Source organism: Felis catus, chromosome B3 (genome assembly GCF_018350175.1).
Source record: "Felis catus isolate Fca126 chromosome B3, F.catus_Fca126_mat1.0, whole genome shotgun sequence".
Classification (NCBI taxonomy): Eukaryota; Metazoa; Chordata; class Mammalia; order Carnivora; family Felidae; genus Felis; species Felis catus.
Genome location: NC_058373.1, coordinates 9,467,988 through 9,485,339, shown reverse-complemented (window position 1 = coordinate 9,485,339; position 17,352 = coordinate 9,467,988). Strand labels below are relative to the sequence as shown.

The following is a 17,352-nucleotide window of genomic DNA, read 5'->3' as shown; positions in this document are numbered from 1 at the left end:
GAATGAGAGAAGACACAGAGTCCGGGATACACTGACAGAAAGGCCGAGAAACTTCCTCTTCCTGTTAGAGGATACCTCATGCCTGCCTGTTTACGTACAGTATCTAATTTATTTTCACATCAACCTTAGGATGGAAGTACTCTCTTGTTCAGTCAGCTGGATGACTAAAAGGAAATCCCTAAGAATATTGTCCTATTGCCCCACGATCTAGTACTGGGTGAGCCTATGCGTTCACGAGACAGAAAGCAGGATAATTGAGGCCCTGCATCTCTTGGTCAAACAGGTAAGACACCACATGGTACATTTTTGAAATCTACTGACTTTCACACAAGACGGGAAAAATGAAAAGTTTGTAATCACGTTATACAGCTTCAAGTTTCTAGAAAATTTATATACATCGAAGTACAGATTTAAATGTTTAGGAGTTGGACTCTCCAAAATTTTACAAACCAGAAACACAGAGATGTTACAGCAGTAGTTAAATTAATGGATTGGCTTATCTTGAAGTGTTATGTGGTAAATTTTCAATAGCATTGATGTTGCCTATTCTGTCCATCAGCCTGGACTATTTCTGTGGTTTTCTAGAATTTTCAGTGAAGCAATTGACTGCCAGAGCCAGCAAGCTCTACTCAAGAATCTAATTTTTTATCCTTCCTCCTCTGTAACTCAAGATTGGATCACCATCACATCCTACAAGTGGCAGTGATTATCGAAGAAATGATGTGTGTATTTCTCTCTTCCTGTAAAAAACGAACCTGATGGGAGCCCTTAGACTGGATAAATTCTGCATGATGACTGTCTTAACCAATTCTTACTGAGGGTTAGGGATTTGGGGAAGGCAAATGCTTCATCATTAGAAATGACACTTTGGGGGCACCTGGCTGGCTCAGTTAGTAAAGCATGCGACTCTTGATCTCAGGGTTCTGAGTTTGAGCCCTACGTTGGATGTAGAGATTACTTAAAAATAAAATCTTAAAAAAATAAAAAGAAATGAAACCTTGAAAGCCACCTAGCATCATGTTACCTGTCTGAGACTTAATCTTCTGGGGCCCACCTGAGATTCAGAAAATAGAGAATCCAAGTTAGCAGTCACGGTCAGGCACATCCTATACAATTTGGGGCGACTGATGGAGGGACAAATAACCCTGCCCAACTGGTCAAGGCCTCAAGCCTTTGGTAAGTAACTTCTGGTTCTCCTAGCGTGGACTCCGAATGAGTGAATGATTTTAAATATGGACATGGTTAAGATAAAGAAAAACTTTTGCTGCTTAAAGAACTTGCCTTCAACTCTGGAAAACTTAGCTATCCAGCAATTATTCATTTCCTGACCATTCTGGTAACCCAGGTTTTATTCTATTGAGCTTTTGGAAAAAAACTTTTGTTTCACCAGCAGAGAAAAGTCTGGACCACATGAACTAGTCTCACCTGGCATGACATTTCTCCTGTGCCTTCAACAATTTCACAGCATATTGATTCTTCATTTCTTTCTCAGACATCAGTTAATTAGCTAACCTGGGTTTTGATTCACACGTATTAAACACCATCTTTTTTGAGCACACAAAACCCCTCTTATGTGACATAAATGGCATTATGTCCAAAAGAATAGTGTTAGATTGTCTTTTACCCTGGAAGAAAAGGAGGTAATTAATTTGATATATATTTTTTCACTGGCGAATGTTAATGCCATTTCACTGCAGAAGGAAAGGTGAATGGCTGTGCCCAGTCACTGCTCCTGGTTTTTGTGGCTCTGACATTATATGAAAGGAGTTTGGGGGAAATGGAATGGAATAGAAGGGCCTCAGTTGAATATGTGGATAAGTAGTGTTCTTAATACTTCAACAAAATCTAAGAGAGTTTGCAATTCATATAGCTTCTCTGAAAGGCTGCCAAGAGGGATATTTTCAATAGATTGGTGGAATGAGGAATTAAATGTAGATTATTCTGGAAAAGATTGGAATTTAATATAACATTTGAACAGGTTAAATTTATATCAATAAAATACCAGATGGAGAATGGGACTGTTTAATTTCCAGCACACAGAAGACACATAACGGTTCTAGAAAGGATGAACGCAGCGTCGGCTGCTGTCTGAGGCTTCTGTGTTCCTTTTCAAAAGCAGCCTGGGAAATTTCTGCCATTCTTTGAAATTCAAGGCACTGGCAAAACTGCGGTCAGATGTGATGGATTACGCAGCCAATTTGCTTGAAGTTTGTGGTTCATTAATCCAGCTCTTTGAAATTCAAAGAACTGAAGTGATGTCATTTGGAATGTACATCACACAAAATTAATGGGGTTCCTTGGTCAGAAGTGAGAAGGAAGACAATGTGACGAGGGAAAAAAGGGGCTGGTGAGGGGTGGGAAGCCTGGTTTCCAAAGGGAGAAACTGCCTAGCCATTCAGAGCCCCTCATGGTCCCCCCACATAGGCTTTGAGGGGACCCCGCTTTGTGGGGCAGCCTTGCCAGGAATAAGAAAACACAAAGTGTTGCTTATTCAAGCGGTTCCCCAGAATTCCACAGCAGTAGCTGCTGTTAAAAGTTTTAGTCTGTCTGGTTCAAATCAGCTGATCTGACTGGTTCCCCCATCTCTAGTGCCCCAGGGCCACAGTTCCATCGGAGTCTCGCTGGCTGGGCTGGGCCAGGCTCAACTGATGCTGTGCTGACATTGGATGCTCCCAGCGTGGACCGGGCTTCAAGGCCTGAGGCCCTAGTGGCAGGAAGAAGACTGAATCACTGCCAAGGAGGCGGGCTGGGAAAGTGGGCTGAGAGGTCTCTGGAAAGATCCACTGAAATAAATGAATGGGAAAGGAATAGATGTTTAAGGAGCTTGTACTCTGCCAAGCTGGGTGCTGTCACAGTTCACTGGGTCATCATAGCAACTGTCTGTGCTCTCAGCGGAAACAATGCCCTGTTGCAAAGTGGTTGCCCCACAATTTTTTTTTTCTGGATAAAAGCAAAGTAAAACCAAACGAAAACCCTAAAAACAAAACCAAAAAATCCAAACCTAAACCCCAAACCAGAAAAACAAAAACAAAAAACAAAAAAACAAAAAAAAAAACTGAAAAACCCAACACTGTTCTTTAGCTGGATAGTAGTATTGTCCTTCCTTTTCAAATCAGGACACAGACCTACTTGAATAGCAAGAGAGTTCTGTTCGTACTTTGTAAACTGCAAAAATGCTCTTCAAATGTTAGCTTCCATTATGGTATCCATGAATAAGCCCATTTCCTTATAGCCCTCGCTTCTGGAAGTGGCTGGAGCATTGTAGCAATTCAATACCTGTTTGTTGATTAAATGACTCGTTGACCATTGGGCAGGAGGGTCTGATGGTACCTTAATGGGATTGCTATCTCACAGGAAGAGAGATGAGAATTTACACACATATATACAACCCACTGTGTATGGCGAGTTTCCAATACTGTGTAAGGAAGTTGAAGTTAGCTATTTATTAAAAGAGGCAACGTGAACATTTTCAGAATTATTTTCCCCTTGGAAATCTTAACTTTGGCTTAGACCCCTTGAAAACTCCATTAGGGCTCAAAATGTACCAGTATTTTTATTGGGTAACAATATAATCTGAAAGAGTGAAATATTTTGTGTTTGACAGAGCAGATGGCGGTTCTATTTCATATTAATAGTCGAATCTAATGTGGATAGTAGTTTTTGTTGCCTATATGTTTATTAACGTTTGAGTGCGATTTGAACTTGATCGCATGTTTTATTGCTTCCTCCAACAGTAACTACTCTTTCATTTTAAATACATTTACGATATTACACATATATTTCGAGGCATAATAAAAGTAAATTTATATGAAAAAATTCCAAACAGCTTTATGCATTCTTATTTCTAGCCCTTACTTCCACTTAGAGTCTGAGAGTATTGGACGTAGCCACTAAAAGTTGGTCAATGAATTGCAGCTCTCAGGAAGAGTAAGCTTTAAAAGAGAATCCCATGACTTTGTGTTCATTCTCTCCTGGTGCCATCTTTCTCCAGGTGGAGAATACCTAGATTTTCTTAGTCTGTGTTGAGCTCCCATTTGCTGACTAGAGTTGGGATCCTCACTAGCTTTGATAGGGTTGAATTTACCTGTAGGTAAAAAGTCTCTGTATGTTTTTCACAGGTTAAAAACAAATGAACAAACAAACAAACAAATGAACAAACAAACAAAACTTTATACGGTAAGTTTTGCTCAATACAAAATGTAGAGAGAACAGGTTTATGGACCTCCCCCTCCAATCCCAATTCACCAATTATTATCATTTTCCTCATCTTGTTTTACCTCTTTCTCCTATTTATTTATTTTGCATTATTTTTAAGACAAATCCCGTATCATTTCACCTGTAAATAGTTCAGTATAAATCTCTGTTAAGGACTTTTTAAAAACCGCCTTGTGATTATCACACCCAAAGCAGTTAACCGTGGTTTCCTTAATATCATCTACTACGCTGCTCATGTTAAAATTTCTCTGATTGTTTTAAAGGTGTCCTTTGTGGTTGGTTTGTTTGAATCAGGATACAATTACTGAATGTTTCTCCTAAAGCATAGATACTTCCCTGGGGCTACCTCAGGTATCTTTAGAATTAAGATATTAAGGGAAACTTGGCCTCTAAGGCATTAGGGCTCCATTTGCTAGTCAGGGCTGAAGGGAGGGGGAGGTTGCAAGGGAGGACTAACGTGGCCTCTTGGGCTGGATTGGGTGGGAGAGGGCACCCAAATGGATAAGCTACAACTTTAAAGGGGCAGAGCACTCCCATTCCTAATTCTAGAAGTGGTCTATGCCAGGTCATTTTACCCTGTGGCCGCAAAGTCAGCAGTGGAATCCTTTGGAGCCTGGTGGGAGATATCAGTCATTCCAGGAGATTCAGCTTAAGAAGGTAGCAAAACACCAGGTCTTGTGAGTTGGGGAGGATGGTCCCTGCACCTCAGCCAATTAGTATTTGGAGGCAGTGGGATAGAAGGCAGAGAATCAAACAGAAGGAACTGAAACAGAGATGGTAGATTTATTACCCATGTTGGAGAGAAGCAAGAATGTGTACGACTGGTTCTATGACTCTTCTAGGACAGTAGGTATCAAGTGTGTTTGGAAAACAAGATTATTTGGCTCATGTTGGTAGGAGACCAATAGTAGGATCTGGTCATTAGATCCTAGTCCTGGAAACATAACTTCCTTTCAAGTCCCACTGGATGGGGGAAGTAGGAAAGAGGTAATCCATGCATCTCCTGCCCATGCTGAGATTGTCCTGGAAGGTTTTGGGGGAAGGGCTCTGACTGAGCCGCACAGGCAGAGGAGAGCACTCAGGTGGGGTTGACATAAGGTGTTATTTAGTACAGAAGCAAGCATCCCAAACGATATGTTCCTGATCTGAAAGAATTAGGTCTTGTCTCCTCAGATTCATTGACATTCTTTGCCCATATTACTGATGGTATAAATAATATCACTAGGTGTAGAAAGAATGAAAATGGACATTTGGGTTGTATTTCATAGAGCTTGACACATTTTAACAAGCATTATGTCCTTCATCTTCACAAAAACTCTGTCCATTCAAACTTGGCTGATGTTTACTGAGCTCTTACTATATACCATAATCTGTGCTGGGTGCTTTTATATCTGGTGTGGTCGGCTCCAGATCCCTTCTTTAAGGATCGTGTCTCTAAAATCCCTTACTTGTTGCATTGAACGGGGTTCACCCAAAGAATCAGAATAAATATATAATTTATTTTCTACAAGGAACTGACTTGTGTATTTGCAGGCATAGGCTAAGCAGCCCCCACGTGCTGCTAATTAGTCTAATGCTAGAGCTTGAAGCCCCCAGGTAGGTGGTCAGAAAGGAAAGAAGTCACAAGCCCACTGGACCTCCACGTGCATAAGCTGGAATCCCAGAAAGACCAACTGAACCCTGCATCTGTTCTTGTTGTCTCTGACCTTGATGATGAGGGTATCCTACAGGGGCCAGAGTGTTTCTTCATGGAACTGAACACACACATACCTGGTCAGAGAAAAGGAAGAGAAATCCAGGGGGAAGAAGAGAGCAACTATAAGACCAGCTAGAGAGGCAAAGTCAGCAGATCAGCAACAACATAAGTACTGCAAAATAGCTACAAAACACAAGTGTTACAGAATCCCAACTCCTGGAGAATCTTGCTTGGGGCTGATGCTAACAAGAAACACAGATGAAGGGAATTCTGGGAAATGTAGTTCAGCCTAACCAACTGGGCACAGAGCCAGCACACCTGTTCTATGTAAAGCGGGTTTGTTTCCGGTATTAGGGCAGGGAGTGGGGCTTGACCTGCAGAAGGGAGGGCTGGTCTGCAGCATGCGGAGAGAACATAGGGTCAACTAGACCTTAGTGACCATGCAAGACAGGAACTTCATGTCTTAGGTAGGGCTCACTTGGCTGATGCATTCTGCTAAATTTTCAATGAAATGGGGCAGCATGTCTTGACCTTGAACAATTAGCAGGGAAACATGGAGTGCTGCCTTACTTAAGCTGATGGGTCATTTATTCACTCGGCATTTATTTGTTGGCTGTGTGGTGGTGTGGTTCTGTTGTTTTGTTTCACAAGGGACATTCCAGCATCACATGGGGGAACAGCTGAATCCTTTGGCCTCCCAGTTGGAAGCAGCTAATTGTCACATATTCCTTATCCCAGCAAGCCTGTGCCTGGCAGACTGCTTGCCTCAACCAGGTGGGCACCTGGCCACTCGGGGCATGTTCCCTGACATGCGGAAAACGTCTTCCTTAGCAAATTTGGTCTCAGGTAAAGGACATAACTGGGTCAGCCCAACCCTTACCTATTTAGACTCAACCCAACAACGTGTACCTCGAGCAATGTGCTCTTTGGGAATCTATCACTATGCACCCTGCAGGGTGAGGGGAAGGACCTCTGTCTTGGCTCATCCAGAATAGCTGGAATGCACACTTACTGACAGTGCGGTCATCTGTCCAAGCTGGGATAGGCAGCATGGAGCCACTTTTGAAATTAAGAACAGAGACTAAATGTCCTGGTGGGTGACAATTCCTGAGGATGAGCGTGGGGACGTTTGGATCAGCAGAACCTATTACTTGGTCCAGGAATCAAATCCACTGGGCCAATGGCAGGTCTGAACACCTGGAACAAGATTACAGGCCCTGCCAAAGTTCTCTTCATGGAGCTCTGATCTCAATGTGTTCCCTGGGAATTTCTTGCCATTTTTAATCTCTGTTCTTTGATCTTTGCTTAATGGGGGAAATAAAAAAGCTTTGTGTGTTCCAACTGGAGAGACTGGACTCCCAGACTAGGAAGTGGAGCTCAGGCAGGCAGACCAGAAAGGCAGAGCAGAACCTGTCTAGGGCTGCAAATTAGTATATCCCCCTTTGCCAGCAGGCTTTCTTCTCTAGCCAAGGGCAGGTGATGACTTTTTAGGCTTTTTCTATAAATCAATCTAGATAATTTTATCTAATGTCTCTGTCACAGAGGAAGGTAGGGGCGACTTTCAGAAGTTCAGATACGTGGTTCAGCCCCTGACAAGTAGGCTGAGCCTTGGGGCCCAGGAGGAGGAAGCTCCAGACACCAATGTGGTTCTTGGCAGGGCAAAGGTTTGATCTTTAAAAAAAATTGATTTCCTTTTCTGAGAGGATTTAGTAAGTTATTCTGTGCATTATCACTGAACTAGTCAGCTGTGTCCCTGGGCCTCTGGAATTGCACTGAGAACCAGTGGGGACATCTGAGAGAATGAGTTCTTTTTGGATCATTTGGGTGGTGAACTTCTTCCAGTTCATGGCAGTCAGCTTGTGCGAACTCAAAGACAGAAGATCCAGCTTGAGGATTTCCTGGACTTTTAAGACCCTTTACTGGTTATGAGCAATCCTACCTCCCTACCACTCAAAGACATTCCAACCCATCAAGATCCAATGAATCAGATCTACTCTAAAAAAGTGTGTGTGTGTGTGTGTGTGTGTGTGTGTGTGTGTGTGTGTGTGTGTGTTTCATTTCCCTGCTTAAGCAGGGATGTTAGGACCTGGGTGTGTGTCATGTAGAAGATGCCACAAAGAATGTGCTCAGGGAGACACATCTAGGTGCATTTGCCTTTTCGTCCTGCCAGCCCTGAAGATTCTGATAGGGAATGTGCTTTCAGAATGTGTTTTATCAGTCCACTCCAGCAGAGGGCTTTGACAGAAGAACCCTTGACTCTAGGTCAGGAGTGCATTCCCCACCTGCTCCTTAAAATAGACTGTGTGTCCTTCACTCTATCTTTATGAGTGGTTTAGACTTGATCTGCTCTTTCTGACACCTGTCCTGTGCCTTTCCCCCATTTCTATTTGCTACTCCTGTCTATGCCCTGATGATTCTGGGTCCTATCATTTTTCTTTGAGACCAAAAGAAAACAGTAGCCCTTGTTTTGGGGGAACCAATTCCCTCCCTCCTTCCTTCTTCCTTCCTTCCTTCCTTCCTTCCTTCCTTCCTTCCTTCCTTCCTTCCTTCCTCTTCCTTCCTTCCCTCCCTCCCTTTTTTCTTTCCTCCCCCTCCTTCCCTTCTTCTCTTTCTTCCTCTTGTTCTCCTTCCTTCCTCTCTCCCTCCTTTCTTTCCTTCCCTTCTTTCTTTCCTTCCTTCCTTCCTTCCTTCCTTCCTTCCTTCCTTCCTTCCTCCCGCCCTCCCTCCCTCCTTCCCTCTTTCCTTCCCTCCCTCCCCTAAACCTCTTCTGAATACTAAGAACTGTGCCAACCATGAGGATTCAAAGTCACATATAATGTGGTCTGTACTTTGAGGAGCTCCTAATGTTCTAGGGTTGACATTCATTTATATTCAGTTTAACAGCTTGTTCTATGCATCCAGTCATGTGATTCTCTACTTGCTTTGTATATTTAAACTGTGTCAGCAACAAGACTGCTAAATCCCCATGAACAGAGACTACGATTTTGCATGGTTCCCAGTGCCTGTCTCAGTGGTACAGATGAGCTTCCGCCTCTATAAAATGGAAATAAAATGAGCTACTTCCTGGTCCTGTGGTGAACTTGAAGTTCCATGATGTCTCTAAGTGCACAGCCGCATGCCTGGCCCAGAGCAGGTCTCAATAAGTGATAGCTTATTATGGTCTGTGGTTAGAGCAGCTCGGTAAATACTCCTGCAACTCATTGGAAATGTGTTGACTTGACAGATGGGCAGAGACAGGAGGTGAAATTCAAGCCCACTGACTTGTTAGTAGAGTAGCTCCAAAATTGGATACCAGACAGAGCAGAGATATCCTAATGCTGCCTTTGTTCTGCTACAAGTTGAAGCACATACGCAAAGTTGACTTCTCAGGAGAGCATGTGGAACTACGAAAGTCACTGTCAACAGCAGGATCAATCTGACTCTGGATTTGCTGAGTTGATTGTATACATGATGATGCATGTATGACCTGCATTACCACGGGAGCAAGAGCAATGCTGGAGGAACACTTATGAGAATTAGACCTCACTTTCATACAGACTTCATGAGTTTTCCAGAGCTGCCCTAACAAGTACCATGGATGAGGTGGCTTAGACAATAGATATGTGTTATCCCATGGCACTGAGGGTTGAAAGTCCAAAGCCAAGGTGTCATCAGGATTGCATCCTTACAACACTATGGGGGAAGGATCTGTTCTGGGGCTCTCTTCTTGGCCTATCAATGGCCATGTTCTCCCGTTGTTTCTTGCTGTCGTCTTCCTCTATGCATGTCTCTGTGTCCAGATTTCCCTTTGTTATAAGGACACCAGTCATACTGGGTTGGATTGTACCCTCATGACCTTATTTCCACACGATCACCTCTGTCAAGTTCCTATGTCCAAATAACTCGATATTCTGAGATAATGAAGGTTTGGATTTCTTTTTTGTTTTTAATTATTTAATTTACATCCAAGTTAGTTAGCTAATAGTGCAACAATGATTTCAGGAGTAGATTCCTTAATGCCCCTTACCTATTTAGCCCATCCCCCCTCCCACCACCCCTCCAGTAACCCTCTGTTTGTTCTCCATATTTATCAGTCTCTTAGGTTTTGTCTACCTCCCTGTTTTTATATTATTTTTGCTTCTCTTCCCTTATGTTCATCTGTTTTGTATCTTAAAGTCCTCATATGAGTGAATTCATATGATTTTTGTCTTTCTCTGACTGATTTCACTTGGCATAATACCCTCTAGTTCCATCCACATAGTTGCAAATGGCAAGATTTCATTCTTTTTGATTGCCGGGTAATACTCCATTGTTTATATATATACCACATCTTCTTTATCAGTTCATCCATCGATGGACATTTGGGCTTTTTCCATACTTTGGCTATTGTTGATAGTGCTGCTATAAACATGGGGGTGCATGTGTCCCTTTGAAACAGCACACCTGTATCCCTTGGATAAATGCCTAGTAGTCAATTGCTGGGTCGTAGGGTAGTTCTATTTTTAATTTTTTGAGGAACCTCCATACTGTTTTCCAGAGTGGCTGCACCAGTTTGCATTCCCACCAGCAGTGCAAAAGAGATCCTTTTTCTCCACATCCTCCCCAACATCTGTTGTTGCCTGAGTTGTTAATGTTAGCCATCCTGACAGGTGTGAGGTGGTATCTTGTGGTTTTGATTTGTATTTCCCTGATGATGAGTCACGTTGAGCATTTTTTCATGTGTCAGTTGGCCACCTGGATGTCTTCTTTGCAGAAGTGTCTATTCATGTCTTTTGACCATTTATTCACTAGGTTATTTGTTTCTTGGGTGTTGAGTTTGATAAGTTCTTTATAGATTTTGGATACTAACCCTTTATCTGATATGTCGTTTGCAAATATCTTCTCCCATTCTATCAGTTGCCTTTTAGTTTTGCTGATTGTTTCCTTCGCTGTGCAGAAGTTTTTTTTATCTTGATGAGGTCCCAATAGTTCATTTTTGCTTTTGTTTCCCTTGCCTCTGGAGACATGTTGAGTAAGAAGTTGCTGCGGCAAAGGTCAAAGAGGTTTTTGCCTGCTTTCTCCTTGAGAATTCCTTACATTTAGGTCTTTCATCCATTTTAAGTTTATTTTTGTGTATGGTGTAATAAAGTGGTCCGGGTTCATTCTTCTGCATGTCGCTGTCCAGTTTTCCCAGCACCACTTGCTGAAGAGACTGTCTTTATTCCACTGGATATTCTTTCCTGCTTTGTTAAAGATTAGTTGGCCATATGTTTGTGGGTCCATTTCTGGGTTCTCTATTCTGTACCATTGATATGAATGTCTGTTCTTGTCCCAGTACCATACTGTCTTAATGATTACAGCTTTGTAATACAGCTTGAAGTCCGGGATTGTGATGTCTCCTGCTTTTTTTTGTTTGTTTGTTTTGTTTGTTTTCAAGATTGCTTTGGCAATTTGGGGTCTTTTTTGGTTCCATACAAATTTTAGGATTGTTTGTTCTCGCTTTGTGAAGAATGCTGCTGTTGTTGATAGGGATTTCATTGAATATGTAGATTGCTTTGGGTGGTATTGACATTTTAACAATATTTGTTCTTCCTATCCAGGAGCATGGAATCTTTTTCCATTTTTTTGTGTGTCTTTCATAAGTTTTCTATAGTTTTCAGTGTATAGATTTTTCACCTCTTTGGTTAGATTTATTCCTAGGTATTTTATGGTTTTTGGTGCTATTGTAAATGGGATCAATTCCTTGGTTTCTCTTTCTCTTGTTTCATTGTTGGTGTAGAGGAATGCAACCAATTTCTCTGTATTGACTTTATATCCTGCAACTTTGCTGAATTCATGGATCAGTTCTAGCAGTTTCTTGGTGGAATCTTTTGGGTTTTCCATATAGAGTATCATGTCATCTGTGAAGAGTGAAAGTTTGACCTCCTCCTGGCCAATTTGGATGCCTTTTATTTCTTTGTGTTGTCTGAGTGCTGAGGCTAAGACTTCCAATACTATGTTGAATAACAGTGGCGAGAGTGGAATCCCTGTCTTGTTCCTGACCTTAGGGGGAAAGCTCTCAGTTTTTCCCCATTGAGGATGATATTAGCACTGGGTCTTCCATATATGGCTTTTATAATCTCAAGGTATGCTTCTTCTATCCCTACTTTCTTGAGGGTTTTTGTCAAGAAAGGACGCTGTATTCTGTCAAATGCTTTCTCTGCATTCATTCAGAGGATCATATGGTTCTTGTCCTTTCTTTTATTGATGTGATGAATCATGTTCATTGTTTTGCTGATATTGAGCCAGCCCTGCATTCCATGTATAAATCCCACTTGGTCGTGGTGAATAATTTTTTTAATGTATAGTTGGATCCGGTTGGCTAACATCTTGTTGAGGATTTTTGCATCCATGTCCATCAGGGAAATTGGTCTAGAGTTCTCCTTTTTAGTGGGGTCTTTGGTTTTGGAATCAAGGTAATGCTGGCTTCATGAAAAGAATTTGGAAGTTTTCCTTCCATTTCTATTTTTTGGAACACCTTCAAGAGAATAGGTGTTAACTCTTCTTTAAATGTTTGGTAGCATTCCCCTGGAAAGCCATCTGGCTCTGGACTCTTATTCTTTGGGAGAGTTTTGATTACTAATTTGATTTCTTTACTGGTTATGGGTCTGTTCAAATTTTCTATTGCTTCCTGTTTCAGTTTTGGTAGTTTATATGTTTCTAGGAATTTGTCCATTTCTTCCAGATTGCCCATTTTTGGGGAGTATAACTTCTCATAATATTCGTGTATTATTGTTTGTATTTCTACTGTGTTGGTTGTGATCTCTTCTCTTTTATTCTTGATTTTATTTATTTGGGTCCTTTCCTTTTTCTTTTTGATCAAACTAGGGGTTTATCAATTTTGTTAATTCTTTCAAAGAACCTGCTTCTGGTTTCATTGATCTGTTCTAATGTTGTTTTTGGTTTCGATGGCATTGATTTCTGCTCTAATCTTTATTATTCCCTGTCTTCTGCTGGTTTGGGGTTTTATTTGCTGTTCTTTTTCCAGCTCTTTAATGTGTAAGGTTAGGTTGTGTATCTGAAACCTTTCTTCCTTCTTTAGGAAGGCCTGGATTGCTATGTATTTCCCTCCTATGACCACCTTTGCTGCATCCCAGAGGTTTTGGGCTGTGGTGTTATCACTTTCATTGGCTTCCATGTACTTTTTAATTTCCTCTTAAACTTCTTGATTAGTGCATTTATTCTTTAGTAGGATGTACATTAGTCTTCAAGTATTTGTTATCTTTCCAAATTTTCTTGTGGTTGATTTTGAGTTTCATAGTGTTGTGGTCTGAAAATATGCATGCTATGATCTTGATCTTTTTGTATTTGTTGAGGGTTAATTTGTGTCCCAGTATATGGTCTATTCTGGAGAATGTTCCATGTGCACTGGTGAAGAATGTGTATTCCACTGCTTTAGGATGAAATATTCTGGATATATCAGTTAAGTCCGTTAGGTCCAGTGCATCATTCACAGCCATTGTTTCCTTGTTGATTTTCTGTTTAGATGATCTGTCCATTGCTGTGAGTGGGTTGTTGAAGTCTCTTAGTATTATGGTATTACTATCGATGAGTTTCTTTATGTTTGTGATTGATTGATTTATATATTTGGGTGCTTTCACATTTAGAGCATAAATGTTTACAACTGTTAGGTTTTCTTGTTGGATATACCCTTTAATTATGATATAATGCACTTCTTCATCTCTTGTTACAGTCTTTATTTTGAAGTCTAGATTGTCTGATATAAGTATGGCTACTCTGGCTTTCTTTTGTCGACCATTAGCATGATAGATGGTTCTCCATCCTCTTACTTTCAATCTGAAGGTGTCTTTAGGTCTAAAGTGGGTCTCTTGTAAACAGCATATAGATGGATCTTGTTTTCTTATCCATTCTGTTACCCTATGTGTTTTGATTGGAGCATTTAGTCCATTGACATTTAGAGTGAGTACTGAAAGATAGGAATTTATTGCCATTATGTTGCTTGTAGAGTTGAAGTTTCTGGTGGTATTCTCTGGTCCTTTCTAGTCTTTGTTGCTTTTGATCTTTTTTTTTTTTTCATCTTTTCTCCCCTTCAGAGAGTCCCCCTCAAAATTTCTTGCAGTGCTTTTTAGTGGTCATGAATTCCTTTAATTTTTGTTTGTCTGGGAAACTTTTTATCTCTCCTTCTATTTTGAATGATAAAGAATTCTTGGATAAAGAATTCTGGATAAAGAATTCTTGGCTGCATATTTTCCCAATTTACACATTGAATATATCCTGCCACTCTTTTCTGGCCTGCCAAGTTTCTGGCGATAGGACTGCTGTGAACCTGATCTGTCTTCCCTTGTAGGTTAGGGACATTTTTCCCCTTGCTGCCTTCATGATTCTTTCCTTGTCTGAGTATTTTGTGAATTTGATGATATGCCTTGTTGATGGTCAGTTTTTGTTGAATCTAATGGGAGTCCTCTGTGATTCCCAGATTTTGATGTGTGTGTCTTTCCCCATGTTAGGAACATTTTCCACTCTGATTTGCTCACACAACCCTTCTACCACTTTTTTCTCTCTTCATCTTATGGGACCCCTATGATTCTGATGTTACTTTTTAATGAGTCACTGATTTTTCTAATTCTTAAATTGTGCTCTTTTGCCTTAGTCTCCCTCTTTTTCTGCTTCATTATTCTCCATAAGTTTGTCCTCTATATCGCTGATTCACTTCTCTGCCTCATTCATTCTTGCCACCGTGGCATCCATTCAAGATTGCAGCTCAGTTATAGCAGTTTTTATTTCATCCTGACTAGCTTTTACTCCTTTTATCTCTGCAGAAAGGGATTCTAATCTATTTTCAACCCCAGTTAGTATTCTTATTATTGCAATTCTAAATTCTGTTTCAGACATCTTGCTGGTATCTGTGTTGATTAAGTCCCTGGCTTTCATTTCTTCTTGTTCTTTCTTTTGGGGTGAATTACTTCATTTTGTCATTTTGAAGGAAGAAAAGGAATTAAAGAGGTAAAAAAAATTAAAATTAAAAAATTAAAACAACAACACACAAAAAGTAAAATAAATGATGCTAGATCCTAGGTGTATTTTGGTCTGGTTGTTGAAAGGAGCTTGATAGATTAAAGAGGTAAAAAAGAAAAGAAACATTTGAAAATTTGAGAAAATGGATACAGTGAAATAGAATAAAATGAAATGATGGAAGTAAAATAGAATTTGGAAAATTTACAAAATGTGAAAAATATTGTAGAAAAAAATTAAAGAAAAATATTTTTAATAAAAAGTGAAAATAAAAATAATTTTTTTCTCTCTTTTCAAGAAAAAGAAAACAAATGAAAAAGAAGAAAAAAATGGAATAGATGGACCAGTGAACAGACTGAAATACGATTGAAATTGCACCGTTTTCCCTTAGAAGTCAAACTATGAAGCACTTTATAGTCCATAAACTAAGCAGGGGGAGAGACTTGTGTTCCTGAAGAGTGAGGTTGGCCCAGTTGGGCGGGGCTTAGTGTAACGGCTCCATTCTCCACTAGATGGCGCTGCTTAGCTTACGGGGTAGATTGTTGTCGTGCTTGTAGGTATGTATGCGCGTGCGCGGTAGCAGTGGCAATGGCGTCGCCCATCTACCCAGTCTCTGTTACTGGAACTCTGTTCTCTCTGATTAACAATGGCGCAACGTCCTTTGCCCCCGGCTTCCCTGCACTGCCCGCTTTTACACCCTCCGTGACCAAGCCGTCAGGTTGCCAGGCGGCACCTCCTTCCTGAGTTTTACCTCCGATGCGGCTGTTTCGCGATCCCTCACTTCTGAGGGACCGCGGCTTTGACCCGCTCCGCCCCTCTGCGGGAGGGTCTCACCGAGCACCAGCCGGGTGCCCGCCGCCCCCAGGAATGTTTGTGGGACCCTGCTGCTGCCGACGCCCAGAGACGGCGGCCAGGTGCCAGCCGCCCCAGAAAAAGTTCCCGCGTTTGTGTAGCAGCAGCGTTTCAGGGACTGTGGACAATGACAACACACACCTGGCACCGGACTTCACAGCGACCTTGTTCCAGCACCAGCCAATGTGGTTGTTCTCCGGGGTCTGCTGGGACTGGGTGGCTGCACGGCCTCTACCGAACGTCCTTCCAGCAGGGGAACCGCTTCTCCCCGTGTGGCCGGAGAACCTCCCGGACCCCACTCTGCTCCTGAGGATCCGCCCTTCCCACCAGAGCTCCGCCAGGTAACGCTGCGGAGTTGCAGACTCCGCGCTCCCCCTGTTTATACTCTTAATGGAATTTAACTCCTCTCCTTTTTCCCTTTTTTGTTCGGTCTCTGCGGCTTTTCCGCTGTCTCTCCAGCTGCTTTGGGAGGGGGATGCTTTCCGATACTCTTCCCTCTCCCATCTCGGTCCTCTTTCCACAAGCAAAAACAGCCCCGCAGCTTCTGTCTCCCCCAGTTCACCTCTCCGCACCGTGTACCTGCCGAGTTCTGTGGTTCAGGTTGTGCAGATTGTTGTGTTAACCCTCAGTTCAGTTTTCTAGGCGTGCAGGATGGTTTAGGGTTGGTCTGGCTGCATTTCAGGGACGCGAGACACAAAAAACTTCCATGTGTTCTGCCATCTTGGCCTCTCGATCTGGATTTCAATATATGAATTTTGGAGGATTGGGGGACACATTTCAGCCCATAATACAGACTGTGATTACTATTATTTCCCATCCTTTAGAGAAGGGGAATGGGGGCCCAGGGAGCTTTGGGATGGCCTAGCAATGGACCTCAGATTCCTGCTACACTTGTAGGTCAGTGGGCTCCTGCAAAACTGGGGCATATCAAGCAGCTCTGAGGCCTTGGGGTTAGTGTCCTCCAAATAGGCGTGGAGTTGGTGTGAGTATTTATCCCGCCCAGGAAGTGTGTTTGGATTTCAGGCCAAGTGGACATGTTATTCAGAAATGCAATGAGGCTTTTCCCTTCTTCTTACTTATCCACTTTCAGGGTGATGATGGTGCCGATGGTCACGCTTACAACCACCACCATCGCCTACATCTGGCTGGTGGTTTGTGATTCTCCAAGGCTCTTTGTACGCATTACCACTTTTCATCCTTACAGCAACCCCATGGGATAGGCTCAGATTTATAAACCCTCATCAAAGCCCCTGGGGCCAGAGGTATTCTGGAAATTCTGAGTTCTGCAGACTTAAGAAAAGCAACCACGGCACACGTCCTGTTTATGACAGAACAGCCTTCGTGCGGTCAGGGGCAGCACTTGAAATCAAACAGCAAAATACATAAAACTTCACACCAAATTGTATCAGGAGTGATAACCAAGAGTCTCTTACCCATTTGAATCAGGTTCCACTGTTGACCAGTTTTGAAAAACCTTCCGTTTTCAGAGCTTCATGAATGTGAGTGAATTTCAGGCTGTGGCTAGGGGATCACAGGCCTGTTGTTGCCATTATGATCCCTTTGCCAGATGAGCAGATGAAGTCACAGCCTCTCTTGTGGAGATGAGTCAGCCGGGCCTT

The 17,352-nt window shown here is 42.0% G+C and overlaps 2 long non-coding RNA genes across 3 annotated transcripts in view; one reads left to right on the top strand and one right to left on the bottom strand.

Annotated features, from left to right (window-relative positions):
• LOC109500505 overlaps nt 1–2,575 on the top strand; it is an 18,390-nt gene extending 15,815 nt beyond the window's left edge. The window contains exons 4-5 of the long non-coding RNA XR_006598858.1: nt 130–283; nt 586–2,575. This is a non-coding gene — a long non-coding RNA (uncharacterized LOC109500505). The remainder of the gene's footprint in view (nt 1–129; nt 284–585) is intronic.
• LOC123385808 overlaps nt 1–17,352 on the bottom strand; it is a 23,182-nt gene extending 5,830 nt beyond the window's left edge. Inside the window, exon 1 of one of the 2 annotated variants that reach the window (XR_006598859.1) lies at nt 17,167–17,352. This is a non-coding gene — a long non-coding RNA (uncharacterized LOC123385808). Of the gene's footprint in view, nt 1–15,874; nt 16,019–17,166 lie in introns of those variants that run through there. The other variant, XR_006598860.1, reaches the window with a different exon arrangement.